The sequence below is a fragment of the Macaca nemestrina genome, chromosome X (assembly GCF_043159975.1).
Source record: "Macaca nemestrina isolate mMacNem1 chromosome X, mMacNem.hap1, whole genome shotgun sequence".
NCBI lineage: Eukaryota > Metazoa > Chordata > Mammalia > Primates > Cercopithecidae > Macaca > Macaca nemestrina.
In genome coordinates, this window is record NC_092145.1 from 62,966,809 (window position 1) to 62,984,960 (window position 18,152).

General features: G+C 32.6%; 1 protein-coding gene and 1 non-coding gene across 5 annotated transcripts in view; both read right to left on the reverse strand.

The window, feature by feature from the left end:
• LOC105487992 (protocadherin 11 X-linked) overlaps positions 1–18,152 on the reverse strand; it is a 789,315-nt gene that overhangs the window by 760,549 nt on the left and 10,614 nt on the right. The gene's annotated exons all lie outside the window — the stretch shown is intronic.
• Positions 9,987–10,177, reverse strand: LOC112427769 (U2 spliceosomal RNA). Its single transcript, XR_003019496.2, has one exon. It is a non-coding gene; the product is annotated as a U2 spliceosomal RNA (small nuclear RNA).

The following is an 18,152-nucleotide window of genomic DNA, read 5'->3' on the forward strand; positions in this document are numbered from 1 at the left end:
AGCTGAACCTTCATCCCTGGATCAACAGAGCTAACAGATAAGGGTGTTATTTCTTTGAAAGCAATGATGAATTTCATAAATTTTATTAAAATAAGTGTTTTTTAATTAGTGTTTATAATAAAAAATTTTTAATTGAAAAGTTGTAGCCCTTTATATTTAATATTTTGTGAACCAGTTAGATGAACTTCATGACTTAGGGGCTACAGCTATGTTGGTATTTTTTTTTTTCTCCTAGAATGATTTATGAGGAACAAGAGGTTGTGAACCTCTTGTGAACCTATGAATACACAGTTTGCTAACACATAGATTCTAAAATTCTGAAATTTCTGATTCTGATAAAATATCTCTATGAATTTGGCCACCCAATAGAATGCTGGTGGGTGAATTAAAATACTACTTCACCAATATATTTTTCTCTCTCTCTCACACACACACACAGACATACACACACACACAAAACCATCCTCATTGGTTGATTCAAGCTTATAGATATTAATTTTTCAATTCCAGTTGCTGTCTTAGTTATTGATTCTTCCTGTTGACCTTTATTTATTTTTAATTTTTTTAGAGACAGGGTTTTCGCAGTGTCACCCCAGTTGAAGTTCAGTGGCATGGTCATAGCTCACCACAGCCTCCAACTCCTGTGCTCAGCCAATCCTCCTGCCTTAGCCTCCCGAGTAGCTAGAGACTACAGGCACACATGAACAGACCTGGCTAATTTTTTTTTTTTTTTTTTTTTTTTTTTGTAGAGATGAGGTCTTTCATGTTGCCCAGGCTGGTCTCCATCTACTATTCTCAAGCCATCCTCCCATTTTGGCCTCCCAAAACACTGGAATTACAGGCTTTCAGCCACTGTGTCCAACCCCTGTTCGCCTTTATATCGATATAGTTTATAGAGATATTTCTGTTAAAAGATAAACTACTTGAATTTTGTTCAATTTAGAGTTTTATTTCACTGCCTTTCCCTGATCCTCAGAATGCATACACGACCACGTCTTTATAGTAGAAAAACTTTATCTGTATTCAGATTTTGCAGAAACTATAAGTAAAAGATCTACTTTCTGCTGTTGTGTACATTTTGCTATGTGATGATGTAGATACAGTCAATAAGGGAAAACCACAAGGAATATCAACACTAGCTTCTGTCAATGGTAAGAAGGTTTCTGAAGTTTTTTTTGTTGTTTTTCCTGCACTGACTAAGTATGGTCAAGTACCAAATTCCAGATTGCCTGTTATCCCTCCACCAGTGTAGGCCTAAGCTTAAACTCAAATTGTAACTTGCATATGCAAATTTAATTTGCATAGAAAAATTGAGTTTTTCAGTGAGACTAAAATTCCCATAACCAGGGTGTCTTATTAATTGAAAAGTGATAGGAAAACTCCCACAAATGAACTAACTGTAATTTACACTCCTTGTGACTTACCATCTTGAGAAAAGTTTATTTTGTAGTTTCAGATTTCTGTGGACTACAATTTTTAAACAGGTGTACTGTGAAGAACATGAGACATCTCCACTTAGAGAATTTAAGATATCTAAGAGAATTGTCACAACTGTGAAAGGTGAGGAACATCAAATGCCCTTTGTCCCCTTTTTAAAGAAACAACATTTTCTAGTGGATATCAAACTCTTTAAGTGGAGGTGTTTTAGCACAGACAAGACAGTCCTTCATTTTAATTTTTTTATTCTAGCAAGTTTTATTTTTGGCATACCTCAAGACAGGAAAAAATGAGTATTTCTTGCCAATTTTCAAAAATTAGCAAATCCTTAAAATATTTATTACAAATAGATCAAAACATTCAGCCACATGCTATTAAAAAGGCAGTCAAATTAAATCAAGTTTGACTAGCAAACTTTCTTCTCCCCCACCCACTTTTACAGTCCTGCTGATCTCCCTACTTTATAGTCCCTTATTCACATAAAATATACTAAATTATTTAAGAAAAAAGTCCTAGGCATTTCACTTATCCAGTATCACCTTCATATTAACAAATACTGTGTTCTTTTTATTTGAGGTGGGTAAGCATTCTATTTATTTTGCCCTATATCTTTTTTGTCCTAATCATTAATTTTATTTCGCGACAGGATCTCACTCTGTCACCCAGGATAGAGTGCAGTGGTGCCACCATGGCTCACTGAAGCCTCTAACTCCTCGGCTCAAGTCATACTCCCACCTCAGTTTCCCCTGTAGCTGGAATTACAGGTGCACGCGTTACCATGAGGAGCTAATTTTTTAAAAAAACGTTTTTTTGTAGCGACAGGGTCTCACTATGTTCCCCAGGCTCGTCTGGAACTCCTGGGCTCGAGCAAGTCTCCTGCCTTGGCCTCCCAAAGTGCGAGGATTAGAGGGATGAGCCACCGTACCCAGCCTAATCACTTATTTTAGTATGAAACTACTCTAAATACATGAAACTGATAAACACTATTGTGAATATGTTTCTATCCTAACATTAGAACCTTGGAATATTAGAAATTCCTTTTTGATATGTTACTACAAATAATGATTTTAAAAATACACGCATACACATACATGTATGTATGTATAATATATGAAACATGCAATATCTAGATGAAAAGGGTCTAGTGTCTCGTTTAAAGAATGCCAGAAGATTGGATGATGAAATGCCTTTTAGGGAGAAACTGAATTATGGGTCTCAAACATGTATGTTTTTTGTATATTTCTGTATCTTGGGGAACTAAAATGTTTCAAAATGACTACTACATTTAAATACGTTGTAATAAGCAATTTTTAAACAGATCACGTGAATAGAATTAGAAGTGGTTATAGAAACTTAAATCTGATCCATTATCCTTTATATTCACAAAAAAGTCCTTCTTAAAGTTTAGTATATTCGTTGTTCTTTAATATATCACAAAGGGAAAATGTAACTTCTAGGAGTCTTTTTGTCACTTCAGTTATCATAAATGGAAATGAGTATTTTTCCTGACCATTTTACTATAGGTTATATTTACTAGTTTTCCAAATTATCTGGTTGTATCATGTTGAAAAATGAAAGAAGAGCTTTATTCTTGGATTTCTCTCTAAAACCGAGTAAAGTTCCCCTGGAAAATTATTCTTTCTAAGTAGGATCAAGTAATATTTCTTTGGTTGTCTTTTATCATGACATTTTATCATATGTCTATTATTATAGGAACCATTTTTAAACTTTCATACTTAAATTACATAAATATCTAATGGTTCAAAACTAAAATGTTTATAAATATACAACTAAACAATAAATAATTACACTTGGAACTGTACCCTCTCTGACCTAATAAAGTGATCAGTTTAAAAATACAATACCACTTTTGTCATAAAAGCAAAGAAATCCACAACTTTTATACATGTTGATTGAGCAGTCATTTGAAAATGAAGTAACATTTATTTAAAGTAGCATTTATTTAAAAATAGAATTTCCTCAGAAATACCAAATTCCTCAGAAAAGCCAATAAATACATTACTAAAGACTGTATAAACAAAAGTTAACATTTTAATTAAATTAATTATGTTTTAAACTATCTTTATTTTTTTCTTACTTCCTCTCCGGTTAATTAAAAATGACCAGAACCACATGAAATATAAAACTGCCACTTCATATTTTGTGGCATTATTGTAAATAAATCATATTCTCACTGACCAAAAAATTTCCATTAAAATGGCATATTTTAAGGATATAATATTCTTTTAATTAACTCGACAATTTTTTAAATGATTAATTTTGCTAAGAGTTTGAAAAGACTTATTTGGTAAAAAGAGAGAATGTATCATGTTAACATTGCTTAAGCTATTAAGAAAGAACATTCTTTATTTGTAGACTACTGTTGCCAGCAAGGCCACCAATACAAGAAGCGTAAAACTTCCACAATTTAGCCAACAGTGGGGATTATCTCTATCCATATGTGATTGAAAAAATGTGGGAAAATTCATAGTTTTCTACTCAGGCTATTTGGATTCCTGCTGCCAAGATCATATACACACTAGCAAACTCCTGCAAGTCCTAATCCTATTAAAAATATATAAAGGAAATACAGATTCATGTTTCTGCAAATTACTATGGTGACAAATACAGTGATTCACTAAGCAGCTGGAGTCATCTTAATACAATTTCCAAAGAATGTAATCAGTTATTAAAGTAATAGTAGCTAACATTTATTGAATTCTTATTACAAGGCAAGAACTGTGCTACGTGCATTTAATACAGCAATCTTATGATAAATGCACTGTTATTGTCACTTCCATTTACATATGAGGAAATTGAGACTCTAAAAGTTTCAATAACTTGCCCAAGTTCACATACCTATTAAGGTACACAGCTAAAATTTGAAAGATTTATATGAGTCAAAAGCTTAAGCTCTTAGCTACTACACAGACTTTATACAATACAAAATATGTTTATTTTTCACCTACACTAAAATAAATAAAACTTAGTAAAGTTTTGGAATCAGAATCTAGATTGTAATTATTAAGGACATCACCCAATAAAGAGCTCTCCTGTTTGAAATGCAAGTTTAGAAAAAAAAAAAAGGAAAAGGTAACTGATGGCAAATGGTTTTGTTAATTTATCTTTTTCTCAGGAATCAAATTTTGCAAAATTTCTGATAATGGGATAAACAATTATACGGAGGCATCATTCCGTGTGTTTCTATAATCCATATTAAATTGCAAACACAATAAATCTGCAGAAACAAAAAATGCTAACATTTGATCCAAATGCCTATCTCATTAGAAAAATGCCTATTCATTCAATAAGTAATTGAATAGGAAAATAGATTTACTTGATGCTACATTTCATTGAAATTGATGTCGCATAATTGGGTAATTTGTACTGAGGCATTAATAGAACTGTGTTTCATTTTTCAGAAACTCATATTAACATTAAATCAGAAGTCTCAACTTTATAAAGTGACTTTCATTTGATCTTAGCCAAAAGGCTGAGAAGTGATCAAATCTCACTTTCTCCAGAAGTATGCATTATTCATAAAGACTTCTCTAACACTAATTTTTACTTAAGCCTAAGTAATTGTCTGGACAAATCTGCAGATGTGAGGAGAAATTCAGAAGATATCTCCACTGACAATTATGATTTTTCTCTGTTTCAGTGCATCTGGACTGTGACCTTTATTGGTTGAAATAGATAAAATTGCTGATATTTAACCAATTTTGATCTGAAAAATATAAATTTCATGTAGTCCGACTTCATATATTCTATGTAGATATTTAGTAGTCAGACTTTCCACTAATATGCAATTCTCCATACAAATCACTACATCAATAAGAAAAGATTTATTCCAAATATCTGGGGAAAACACAAAACTAAGTGTGCAAGAAAGCTTATTTCATGCAGGTGGGCATTAATAAATATATAGAAATTGTCAGAATGTGTGGGCCTTCTGAATAATGTAACTTTAATATGGGGTGAGGCATAGGATGTTTAAATATGCAAAGATAAATTTCTTATTTGAGAGCTGTAGCAGACAAGACAAGGTGTGGTGGTGAGAAGCAGTAAACAGGGGATCAAAAAAGATGTATTTTAGACAACAGAATTAATTGACCTAAATTATGTGCAGCATACTGTACTAGCATAGGTAACTGTAACTGTGAAGAAAAAATGACAAAAGGCACACAAATATGAGCTGAGAGAGATCCTTCTCTAGCATCTACATAAAGAAAATTGCCCATATTTAATTTGAAAGATTTCCACTGAGCAGGAACACAGATTGCCAACAACAACTTAGATAGACATGTTACTCCATCTTTTCTAATGTGTGCATGCAGATGCATGTTTATGATTGTCAGCATTGCTCCTTAAACATATAGAATGCTATGATGGACAGGAAGAGAATCTGCCCCACTTGCCGGAAGGGCATTTTCTGAATTATTTCAGTGAAGCATTTTCTCTCGAGACCAATTCTTCAAGAAAGTGCATTGTTAATGCATCAGTGTGCTTTCAAATCAATCAGGATTTTATTGTTTCATTTAAATAAAGTTATTTAATATATGTTGGGCTTTCAGACTCTTCCCTTTCCTAAGCATCTTTCACATATATTGTCATCTAAGTGTGACTGGGAGTCATATGTAACACCTGGAGGACTGATAACAAATGCTACATTTAATACATTCTGAGAGCTTGATATTTGGAGTCTATGATGAATTCATTTACACAATGAAGAATCTTTCTGCAAAACAAATCATTAGTAATTAATATTGCAATCATATCATGTATAATTTCAACTTTACTGTGAAAATATTTATAGTTTTAAAATATGTAATTTGTCTATATGAATTTACTTTGTGTATAAAGTGTTTTAAAGTGTTTATATCACTCCAAAAATGTAACTTTCACTAATGAAAGAAAAGTTTATTCAGGAAAATTATGCTTGACTATTTCCTTCCCCTTGAATATAATCAAAGGTAATCTACTACTTCCATGCAAATGTTTTTCAATCAGTTTCTGTTGAAGAAATCTCCATTATTCAGGCACAAAATGCAGCCTATGTTATCTTTTGTCCACATTTTGACTCAAGAGCCTCCTTTTTTTTGTTGACTAACAAAGAGAGAAAATGGATACTGCTGTTTAAAACCCTTTATGTTTTCTTTTAAATTCTTCTGAGTTGAATAAGTAACTGCCCTTCTTATTTAAATCATTTTACTTGAAGCCTAGATGGGATAATAAACTCTTTTTTTTTTTTTTTTTTTTTTTTTTTTGAGACAGGGTCTTGTTCTGTTGCCCAGACTGGAGTGCACTGGCATGATCATGGTTCACTGCAGCGTCCACCTCCCAGGCTCAAGTAATCCTCCCACCTCAGCTTCCAGAGTACCTTGGTCTACAGCCACATGCCACCACACCTGGCTATTTTTTTGTATTTTTTTTGTAGAGACAGGGTTTCATCATGTTGTCCAGGCTGGTCTGGAAATGCTGGGCTCAAGTTCTCTGCCCTGCTCTGCCTCCCAAAGTGCTGGGATTACAGCCCAGGGCTCCCAGCAATAAACTTTTTTCAAAAAAAAAAAAAAAAAAAAAAAAAAAAACAGCATTTCTATGTTTTAAGTAAAAATGAATAACTTTTGAATGTAAACTAAATATCCCTAACATTAAATGTAAGCCATCAAGTATCTTAACATGAATGATCAACTGAATATATTTATTATAGGGTTAGTTTGCCTTTGGTTTTGCTTTCTTTCCAAAGTCAATGACAGCAGTAGAAAGGGTCTAAATTTTCAAAAGAAAGCAATTGCTACCTCACATGCTAAATGGAAACAACCAAAACTAGGAACATGAACATTAAGTTACACATAGAAAATCATTTTAATTATAGCAGAATAATCTATTATGTATCATCTTTGTTCCAAACGCTAATAAAAAAAATCCATAGTTTTCTGTGTTAACTTTGTCAGACAATATTTAGATATACAGTATATCACAGCGTTATTCTCCTAGGCATATATCCTTTTACTGTGCATCTCCAAGACAATTGAGGGCTAAAGTCAGAGTATGGGGCAAGCAGTTGCCTTAAAGAGCCAAAGCACATATTCCTAATTGTACATTTTGTTTTTACTTTTAGACAGAGAGATGCTTAAAAACAGAATAATAAAGGAGATTTTCAAAGTGATTATTTTTGACACAGATGCCTATTTGTAGAAGAACAGAAGTAGGAAACAGAGTGAATTGCAGTAAAATATTTAATCTTTCAACAACTTTATGAAGAAAGAGTAGTGAAAATTCAATGGAAGAAGGAAAAAAGAGAGTAGAAGGAAAAGAGAAAGTAGGGAGAAAATGGAAGAGTGTGAAAAGTGTTATGTAAAAATCTTTTCTTTTTGAGACAGAATCTTTCTCTGGCGCCCAGGCTGGAGTGCAGTGGCGCGGTCTCGGCTCACTGCAACCTCCGCCTCCTGGGTTCAAGCGATTCTTGTGCCTCAGCCTCCCAAGTACCTGTGATTACAGGCGTGTGCCACCTCGCCCGTCTGATTTTTCTATTTTTAATAGAGACAGGGTTATGCCATGTTGTCCAGGCTGATTTCAAACTCCTGGCCTCAAGCGATCCGCTCACCTCGGTCTCCCAAAGTGCTGGGAGCAATTACAGGCGGGAGCCACCAGCAAAAACCTTAATGAGGTATCAGTTCAATCTCCCTACTATGTGAACCTGGCAACTTTCTTGCACCTTTTAACTCCCCTGACCTGGAATGTTGTAGGGTCTACTAAAGGAGTCAAAATGCTACTAGATGAAAGATATTTGGAACTAATTCTGTAAATGAAACCTCAAATGATCTAGTTTGTTATTCCTTGATTAGTACACATGATAAATGCAAATTTTTATTTAGGAACATGTGTATAATCATTATATTGCCATTTGTCTAAGCAGGAATATTTAGGCATATGTATCCACATATGCCTCTCCATAAATACTAATGTCTAATATAGGAATAATAGACATATATCTCTATAAGTGCACTTGCAAAATATGTAGAAAATATACAACTTTGTTATGTGGCATCTCATCTGGTTTTATAAGTTATATGTAACAACTAATTTTAAAAATGTATTTACTTACTTATGAACACATATCAGTGTTCAGTGTTTATGGTAATTTATGAATATAAATGTTTAACATCTAGAGCCTCACACCTTTCAGTTCTATTCTGAATAATACATTTTTATCACTCATTTGCACAGTCAGACAAGTTGTTAAAGAGTCAGTACTTTTATTTCACAACCAGGAAACTGAGTAGTTTTGCAGAAATTCATAGTAAATCAAGTGAAAGGCCAGAAATCTACCTTTTTTTTTTTTGTCTTTAAACAATCTTATCAAGCTCATTTATATCATGTATCACATTATACAAAAAAAAAAAATGTGTTTTACTCTTCATAGCAAACAGTCTCTTAGTAATCATCTCACACTCACTCTTGTGAGCCTAGCACAATTCCTCAATAGACATGTGGTCTTTTACTTAACAGAACTATGTATATTTGTGATTTATTATTAATTGAAGGATAATAGAAATTTTAGCTATAGATACACTTTTTTAATGTCAGTGAAGAAACAGATTTGTGTTTAGGAGGTAATGGATTTAGTTAAAAGCTTTATTCAACTTTGTGGAATATCCTAACATTTTAATTTCAAATATGCATGTATGAGTTTTTTTAAGAGATAATTCAGGAAAATAGAAAATATGGAGTAGGTAAAAAATAAGCTATTCAAAATCTCTGGAGAAGGGTAGGATTTCATTAAGTATTAATTGATGATATATGATAAGGCAAGCAGAATAAATGTGACTTAATCTTTTTTTTAAAAGTATGTTTTGAATAGAAACATTTTATGATTTATTACATAATTTCAGAAATTAAAGTATATTATATATATTAAAAGAAGAAATAATCCATGTCTGAATAAAATATGTTCCAACAAGAAATGAGTTCTTAAAACCTCACTGCTATCTGGCGGTAATATATCCCAACAGCAGGAAGACAACCTAAGTCTTACAAAAATAGATTGTTTTCTGTGACAAGTAGAATTTTCAAGTAACAAAGTGACACTGAATATCAGCAAGAGAAACATAATTTCTAAGCACTATTGAAAATAAATTTCTATTTGTCTAGATCTAATTTGAAGGCCATTGTGTATCATATATTTGTAAAAGTGTCTGTGTACTTATATTTTAGAAAAGTGATTCTACTGATTTTTTGTTTGTTTGTTTGTTTTGAGACGGAGTCTTACTCTGTTGCCCAGACTGGAGTGCAGTGGCACAATCTCGGCTCACTGCAACCACTGCCTCCTGGGTTCAAGTGATTTTCCTGCCTCAGCCTCCTGAGTAGCTGGGATTACAGGCGCCCACTACCATGCCTGGCTAATTTTTGTATTTTTAGTAGAGATGGGGTTTCACCATGTTGATCTGGCTGGTCTCGAACTCCTGACCTCAGGTGATCCACCTGCCTCAGCCTCCCAAAGTGCTGGGATTACAGGCGTGAGCCACCATGCCCAGCCTGAAACACCCGAGGGGAACACCGTTCCTGGAGGTACTGCAATACGAGATCAATGTGTGGAGTGGACATAGCAACCTCCTATTCCATCTCCCCGCTCCAAAAATCCATTTAATATATTGTTCTCAGATAGAGGACGTATCAGATATTAAACTGATAATAACAGAAACCACATTTGATCTTAGCCAAAAGGCTGAGAAGTGATACTGATTCTTTTTTTTTTTTTCAAGTTTTTAAAATATCAAGATAAGAAAAAAACATAAAGCTTAGTTAATAGAATGAAAGTTTGGTTGGGCAAAATTTTTCCATGCTGCTTTCTTGTTTGTGCTTATCAAGCAAATGCATCTGTGTTCATCTATGTTTTTGTCTGTACTGCATTTGCATCATTATTGCATGATAGTTATGAAGAAAATAAATCCAAGAGAAGATATTTTAACTTTCGACTTACTTTTGATCAATATCTTTGACTCATAATATTCCATTTTGACTGATAAGCCCTAAGGATATGATTAAAGAATAAGGAATTGCTGCATTTTAGTTGTCCTAAGGAGAAATACAGAGTGAGTTTTTTGGACAATAACGCTAACGTCCACATAAAAATAAAACCAGCAGTTAATTTGGAAGAAAATCGGTTAAAATAATTGATTGATTCAACTAGATGTACTATGCAGATGGATTGTAAATAAACTCAATTCTCCCTTTATAGTTCAAACAAATGTTATTTAGTTATTTAACACTGAGAGACATTTTATCCCTCCAGTATTTATCTCAGTATTATGAATCAGGATTTCTTAACAGAGACTAGAATTGAAAGCTCTTATTTTAACTTGAGATTGTCCAAGCAAATCCATTAAAAATCAAAGCTGTACATGCCTCTAGATCAAATCTGTCAAATTTCTAATACAAGTGAAGTAAAAATGCAATCAACTTTGATGAGAAAGATCACAAGCCATCTATAATTTTAATTTGCTTAAACTCGTTATATAACCTACAACAAAAGTAGAATTATCAAAGGAGAAAATCTAGTTTTAAATTAGACACTTCAAGTGTGTGTGTTCACATTCACTAGGCTGTAACTGAATTGTTAATGACAGGCGATTTTATAGACAGAATATTTCTCCTACAATTAAGCTGTCCAGCAGAAAGAAGAAAAACCTTAATATTCAGTTTAACTGATGTACTTTTATGTTTCCTCAAGGCATGGTGTTCTACACTCCTAACACAGTTAATAAAGCTGAGAAATGGATATAATATAAAACATGTATCTAAAGAGAAATTGAAAAGTTTATGTGCATAGCAATTATTAATATAGTTAAATGATATTTCAAAATACAAACAAAAATAAATTTATATTTTGCATTCTGGTTAAAAACCTGGACTATTAAGTGAAAAAGATGTGAGTGTGATCCCTGAAGTGGCCATTTACTGTTTTTATACATTTAGGCAAGTCTCAATTTCTATATTCATAACATGGAGATAATTAGACTACCTCCTGCTTCACAGGGGCACAGACGCAGACATCTAAGATATAACTAAGTTAAAACTAAGGATTAATTTGTATCAACTATATATATAATTATTATTCAGTATGCAAAACATAATTATTTTGGTAAATTTGGCATTGGCATTTTAACCATAATCTTTGGTTCGAAATGAACTTGGGTTTTTCAGTTATTATGAACTTGCTACTTTTAATAATCAGTTTGTCAAGTCAGCTATATCTAGATAAGAAAATGATATTGACAATTTTTCTGCCCTTTTAGTCCTTTAACAATTTCCAACTTTACTTGTTTGTCTTCAGTAGCTTCTGAATCAAGGAGATTCTTCCTCATTGAATTTTTTCACCACATTAATAAAATTTTAAAATTTATCTATATAGTAGTTTCAAAATAGTTATGCAATTAAAAACCTACACCTAAAATTTTCTCTGAAAATTAAAGACATTCAAATTATTTCTTAAAATAATTTACTCTAAAAATGTATGCTATGCAGTAAGAATACATGGCTCTGGTAGAAAAGAAAACAAAACAAAAAATAGACCAATAACTTTTGCTAGATCAAATGCTGTCTGTTCACAAGAAAATTCTTTTACATTTTGGAAAAAAAGAGATAGCTATGTAAGATAAATTTTCGTTCAAACAAATATAACAAGACTAAAATATAACTGAGGTTGCTGGCTTTTATACTACTTCCTTGCACTTAGCCAAAACTTGTTAATTTATATTTTGAGAACAGCATGACCTTTAAAGGTGTGTTTGCTGAAGAATAGTTTACAACTCCATTCCATTAATCTATTAAAAGTTTAATGTGTTAGACACTTTTAGCAATAGAGCAAACACATTTAAAATATTTAAAATGGGGCAAATATTTAATTTTCTGTAAATAAACAAAATGTAAATTCCATAAATTGAATGATTGGTAGTGTTTATGGAAGATTAAAACTTTACCTTAATGTATTTTGGGGTCTTAAGTCATAGGGATCTGCTACTAAAATTAAGATGACTATAAAACTGTTTTTACAGTATTTCTGCAAAACACACTTCTTGGACTCAAAAGAGATCTAAGTTGCAGTAAAGTATTATAGTGACATTTCAGTAAAATTTAAAGTTTAAATTGTAGCATAAAACCTCATGTAGGAGATGTACCTAACATTCAAGATGGTAAATGTTATAATGTATGTAACGTTGCTTTATAAAATTTAAGCTTCATTCAGAAAATTAGAGTTAGTATTTTTATGTCTTTAATGTGTTGAAAAAGAGTCACCATTTTACTATTTAACACACATTAGTTTGGTATTTACTATTCAAATCGATAACCAAAACTAGTTTTAACACTTTGGACTATTTCAGGCTATACGATCATTACACATGTGATTTTAAAAAATGTACATAAGCCCTTTTACTATGGTGAAAGATGTGACAGGCGATATAGCGAAAAGCACACTGACCAGGGAGACCTAGATTCTATTCCAGACTGCCTCTAAGTTGCTTTTGTGACCTTGGGCAAGTCACTTCAAATGGAATGGAACCTTCTGGAAAACAACACACATTAAGTCAGTAGGTGTAACTGTTCATAGCTCATAGTTAAACGGTATTTGTGTTTTAAGTTACTTCCAAAAAAGCACAATTTATGCACAAAGACAAAAAAATATCAAAAATGACCTTCTGTGTTAGTCTGTTTTCACCTTGCTGATAAAGATATACCCAAGACTGGGCAATTTACAAAGGAAAGAGGTTTAATGGAGAACTCACAGTTCCACGTAGCTGGGGAAGCCTCACAATCATGGCAGATGGCAAGGAGGAGCCAGTCACGTCTTGTATGGATGGCAGCAGGCAAAGGAAGAGGTTGTGCAGAGAAACTCCCATTTTTAAAACCATCACATATCAGGACACCCATTCACTGTCATGAGAACAGCACAGAAAAACCCACCCCACCCCTATGATTCAATCATCTCCAACCAGGTCCCTCCCACAACACATGGGAATTATAGGAGCTACAAGCTGAGATTTGGGTGGGGACACAGAGCCAAACCATATCACCTTCCTAAGTAAAAATAGGAAAATCAAACAAACTAGAAATTCCAGGTTATTATAGAATGCCTAGGAACATGCATTTCACTACAATAATTTTTATTTTCTTCATTTGGAACCACTAATAATGACGACAGAAAGAAAATCCCAACAACAAACAATTAAGTATATTTTCATCAAAACACTGCTAGTTATGATTTACCTCAGTGTATTGCTAATTCAGTAGAACCTGACTATCTCATCACAATTTGTATTTTTTTCTGCAAAGAAATGCTATCCCTAATCTAGATTCTGTACCTAAGAAACATTTCCTTCCTTTATTAAAAATCTCAAATCACTACATAATTCCTAGGCTAAATTATCTACCACCAGTAACTCAGTCCACATGGCAATGGTGAAAAGCTCATGGAATCTTTAGTTACTCCTGACTAAATTGATGATGACTTTAGGCAAGTCATTTAGCTAATCTGGACTAGCCCAATTCTTCATTTGAACAACAGAAATGGACAAAAGAAAGGGAAGATAAAAACGTCTGGCCCAGCTAATCCACAGGGTTGTTTGAAGTGTTAAATGATTATATGTAAAGGCTTCTTTCAAGAAAACATTCACTAATAAATATCACCTTTATGTAGAACTGTAGTTTTAAGGAAACTTTACAATAAGGATAGTGTTTTTCTTATATTCAATGGCACTTCAGCAAAATATGTGTCATCATTTATACTTTTAAGTCTACTAATTAATTCATGGTATTCACTAGAGAAACTAAACAGAGTTTGCTTCTCTAATAGCAAAATATATTTTTGTAATAGTTTCTAATAATCTAATTCTTCCAATGGAAAACAAAGTACGAGCTCAGTGGATAAAACTATTCACCCCACATGGTTAACTACTATTACAGAAATCTGTTATGGAAATGATTGAATGTAATTTGAATAAAATTAGAAACTTGAAACCTACCAAAGTTCTGTGATCAAGCATTGCCAGTACTCAGCCAGAGTAATACACCTTAGTGTATTATTAACAGTCTATATCTAAGCCATCCCATAGCCATAATTTTCTTTTTTGCTCCCAAATACTCTCCCTCTAGACCTATTATCACAAATATTTTTATCTTCACAGAGAAGACAATCTTTTGGAGTTTGACTCTGGTTTCTGAAACTATTTGAAAATAGAACCAAATCCTAATTTGTTTTCCAAGTTAGTATTCCTTTCTTGTTCAATGTGATAACATCCTTATTTCCTAGTCCACTATTGACTACTGTATAATTGTATAGTTATGTTATCATATGTTTTAAATTACTAAAGTCAGGGATATTACAATAGTTTTGCCAAATAAGATTCAATAAGTGCTCACTGAAACTTTCTAATACAAATTTAAAACTCCTAAACAAGTAAATATATTCCAAATTTTTATTTAATATATACCCTTAATTATATTTGAACCTAATAAATTGGTGCATATATTAGCTGATAAAACAAATATTATTCCAGGTATAAGAACAAGGATCTACTACTGTCTCTGACACCTAAAAGGTATGTGATTTTAAGAACAGAAAAACTTGTTTTGCCTCCTTCCTCATATGCTAAAAATATATAATATATGCAATACCTGTTTCACAGAACTGTTGTGAGATTCAGATGAGACAAAATCTGCCAGAGTACCCTAAAATGCAATGAAAGCAATTTAAAAGTGATAATGTAATTATTTACATAGTAAAATCTGTGATATTAGTGATATTGCCTTTAGTAGTTACTGCAAAGTGCTATTTCTAGTATTTTCTTTAGTTTTTGTGTTAAATTTCATGATAAATCTGCTTTGATTTTTAGTTTACCTGTTTCAAAAACTTAGTAGCTTCAGTTAAAACCAAAGCATGTTCTTAGGTGATCTATTAATGTGAAAACCTGCAATTATTTTTACATTAATCTAATAGTTGCTATCGTTGGTATAGGATATAAATAATATATAAAGTGTAATGATATTTTAAAGGAAATACTGGATATCATGTTCTCAAAGTGTCTTCCATTTCTCTGAGTCATGATGCTTATTTGAGTTGTCAGTCCTTATCCTGGAACCTAATTGTAACTTAGAATTGTAATTTTTTTCCTAATGAATATAATCAATCCAGTTCCTTTAATGTTCTTACTAATTCTTTTGTGATCCTATCATATTATTAGCAATTGTAAGTACTTAGACATTTAGTATATATTATATGGTATTGTCTTCTGGCTAATATTGCTCAACTTTCACTGCCATCTCTTTAAAATCTGTTCTTCAAGTATGTGATTTATGATTAAAATTTCATCAAGTTATGCAATATTTTCCTGTAATTAAAAGTAAACTCATTCTAAGATCTACTCAAATTGATTCTGAACCTGGAAATATAACTGACTTAAAGGTATGAAACTGAATTGGAATACTCTGACACCATTATTTTGTTTAATATTTTGAACAATTCTAGTATTTGCTAGATTAGGCCAAGAAGTTATTTCATATTTTTTCCAGTTATGAGTCTGAGATAGTCTGATTTTTTACATGTATTTCATTACATATGATTTTTTAATTTTAATGCCATTATAAATTAACTCAATTGTTTCTCATTGTCTTAGAACATGAACAGATTGTGTTCATAGAACTGATATTTCTACTTACCATAGAGTAAGTTTTCTTCTTTATTCTTTGATAATGGAGTATGAAGATGTTTTGCTATGTATTTGTTTTGTCTTGATTCTTATATTTCTTTTCCTTTTTGTATATTTTGGATTTTCCTTCTCAATAAAAAATTCTAGAGAGATATAGGGTATTTTGGCTGCTATACGTGCCCCATTAGGTACATGGAAACAGTCTATGCTTAAATGATAAGGTTTGGATTCGTGTACCTACCCAAATTTCATGTCCAGTTTTAATCCCCAGAGTTCAAGGAAGGGCCTGGTGGAAGGTGACTGGATCATGGGGCTGGATTTTCCCCTTGCTATTCTTGTGATAATGAGTGAGTTCTCATGAGTTCTGATTGTTTAAAAGTGTCTGGCACCTGCCCCTGCTCCCCTTTCCTCCTGCTTTGGCCATGTAAAACGTGACTCCTTCCTCTTCGCCTCCTGCCATGATTGTAAGTTTCCTGAGGCCTCCCTAGCCATGCTTCCTATACAGCCTGTAGAACTGTGAGTAAGTTAAACTTTTTTTCTTTATAAATTACCCAATCTCAGGTAGTTCTTTATAGTAATGCAAGAACAGACCAATACAGAAAACTGGTAGCAAGAGTAGGGTTCATACCCACATGGGCACTAGCTTAACATTATTAAGTAATGTTAAGAGTAATGAAATCCAAGGCAATTTTGGCAGACACTCAAGCTCATTTAGCACTTACAAAAACATTTTAATCCAATTGGCCCTTTATCTCACTGAGATCCTCAAATTATTACCACTAAACAAGCTTTGCTGTTCCTGTAAGTATCAGAGCTTAGAAAAGACTAGTGCAGTTTCATTGGGAAGGTGATGACTTCTGAATCTCAATGGTACAATTAAGACATTAATTCCAATGCTGAAGTGAAAACTTTCAGTTGTTTTCCTAACCCTGCTAGAACCACACCGTGTCTTCTAACAAGCACAATTAAAACATTTGCACTTATTGCAATGGTTGCTTTTAATGTCATTTGTTTTAATTTGATACTGTTTCTGAGCTGCACATAAAGAAATGTGAACTATGAAAGTTTTCCTAAACTGATAATGCATGAAAGTTTCACTTAGATTAAGGGACTATTCTGCTGTATTCTAAGATAAAAGTCCAGTTGTGAGGAAGGTGGTTAGCATGGTGTCTAACCTACCATTTGTTCCCATTTTGAGGCCCTTTTTCTTTGCGATAACAAATACAAAATAATCTCTACCAAGTGTCTTTCGTTGTTGCTGTTGTTGTTGTTCTGCAAAATGTGAATACTAATAAGAAAATTAAAAAAGTCTTCAAACTAGGTAAATGAAAATCTAATTGGCCATTTTACTCTAAAATCTGAATGATTAGCTGATATGTTTAATTTTGATATTCCACAAACCAATTATCTTTAGGGATCTATACTATACTAAGACTTCTCAGAGCTTTTGGATTTCTTTAAAAAGATTTTAACATATTGGTACACTATTGACACTGTATGATGAATGGTTTTCATTTTTGAAATGGTATAATCGTATGTACAAAGTGTCCATGAAATAGATTTGACTGTAAAATGAACAAGCAACTGGTTGTTATTCTGAACTACAGCTTCAACCAATATAATCATACCAAAGGTTAAAATCAAATTTAACCTCTACATGCAAATAATTGTAAATCTATTTGAATTTAAAACTTTCATCCATTGCACATACCTAATTTTTTTTGTTTGTTTTTAAGAAATCCTGTTACCCTTGGCTTACTTCATCTTTATCATGTTTGTTTACCAGACTATGAATTAGCCCCTTTCAGATAACTGTAGTTTGAGAGGCAGCAGCTTCCATGTGTACAGGGAGCTTGTTAGAAATGCAGAATTTCAGCCTCACCTAGAATCTACTGAATCAGAATCTGCATTTTAACATTTCCAGATGATCTGTCTGCACATTAAAGTTTGAGAAGCACAGGAATAGAATGTAATTTCCTAGAAACTGCAGTTTAAAATAACAAGTTGTTA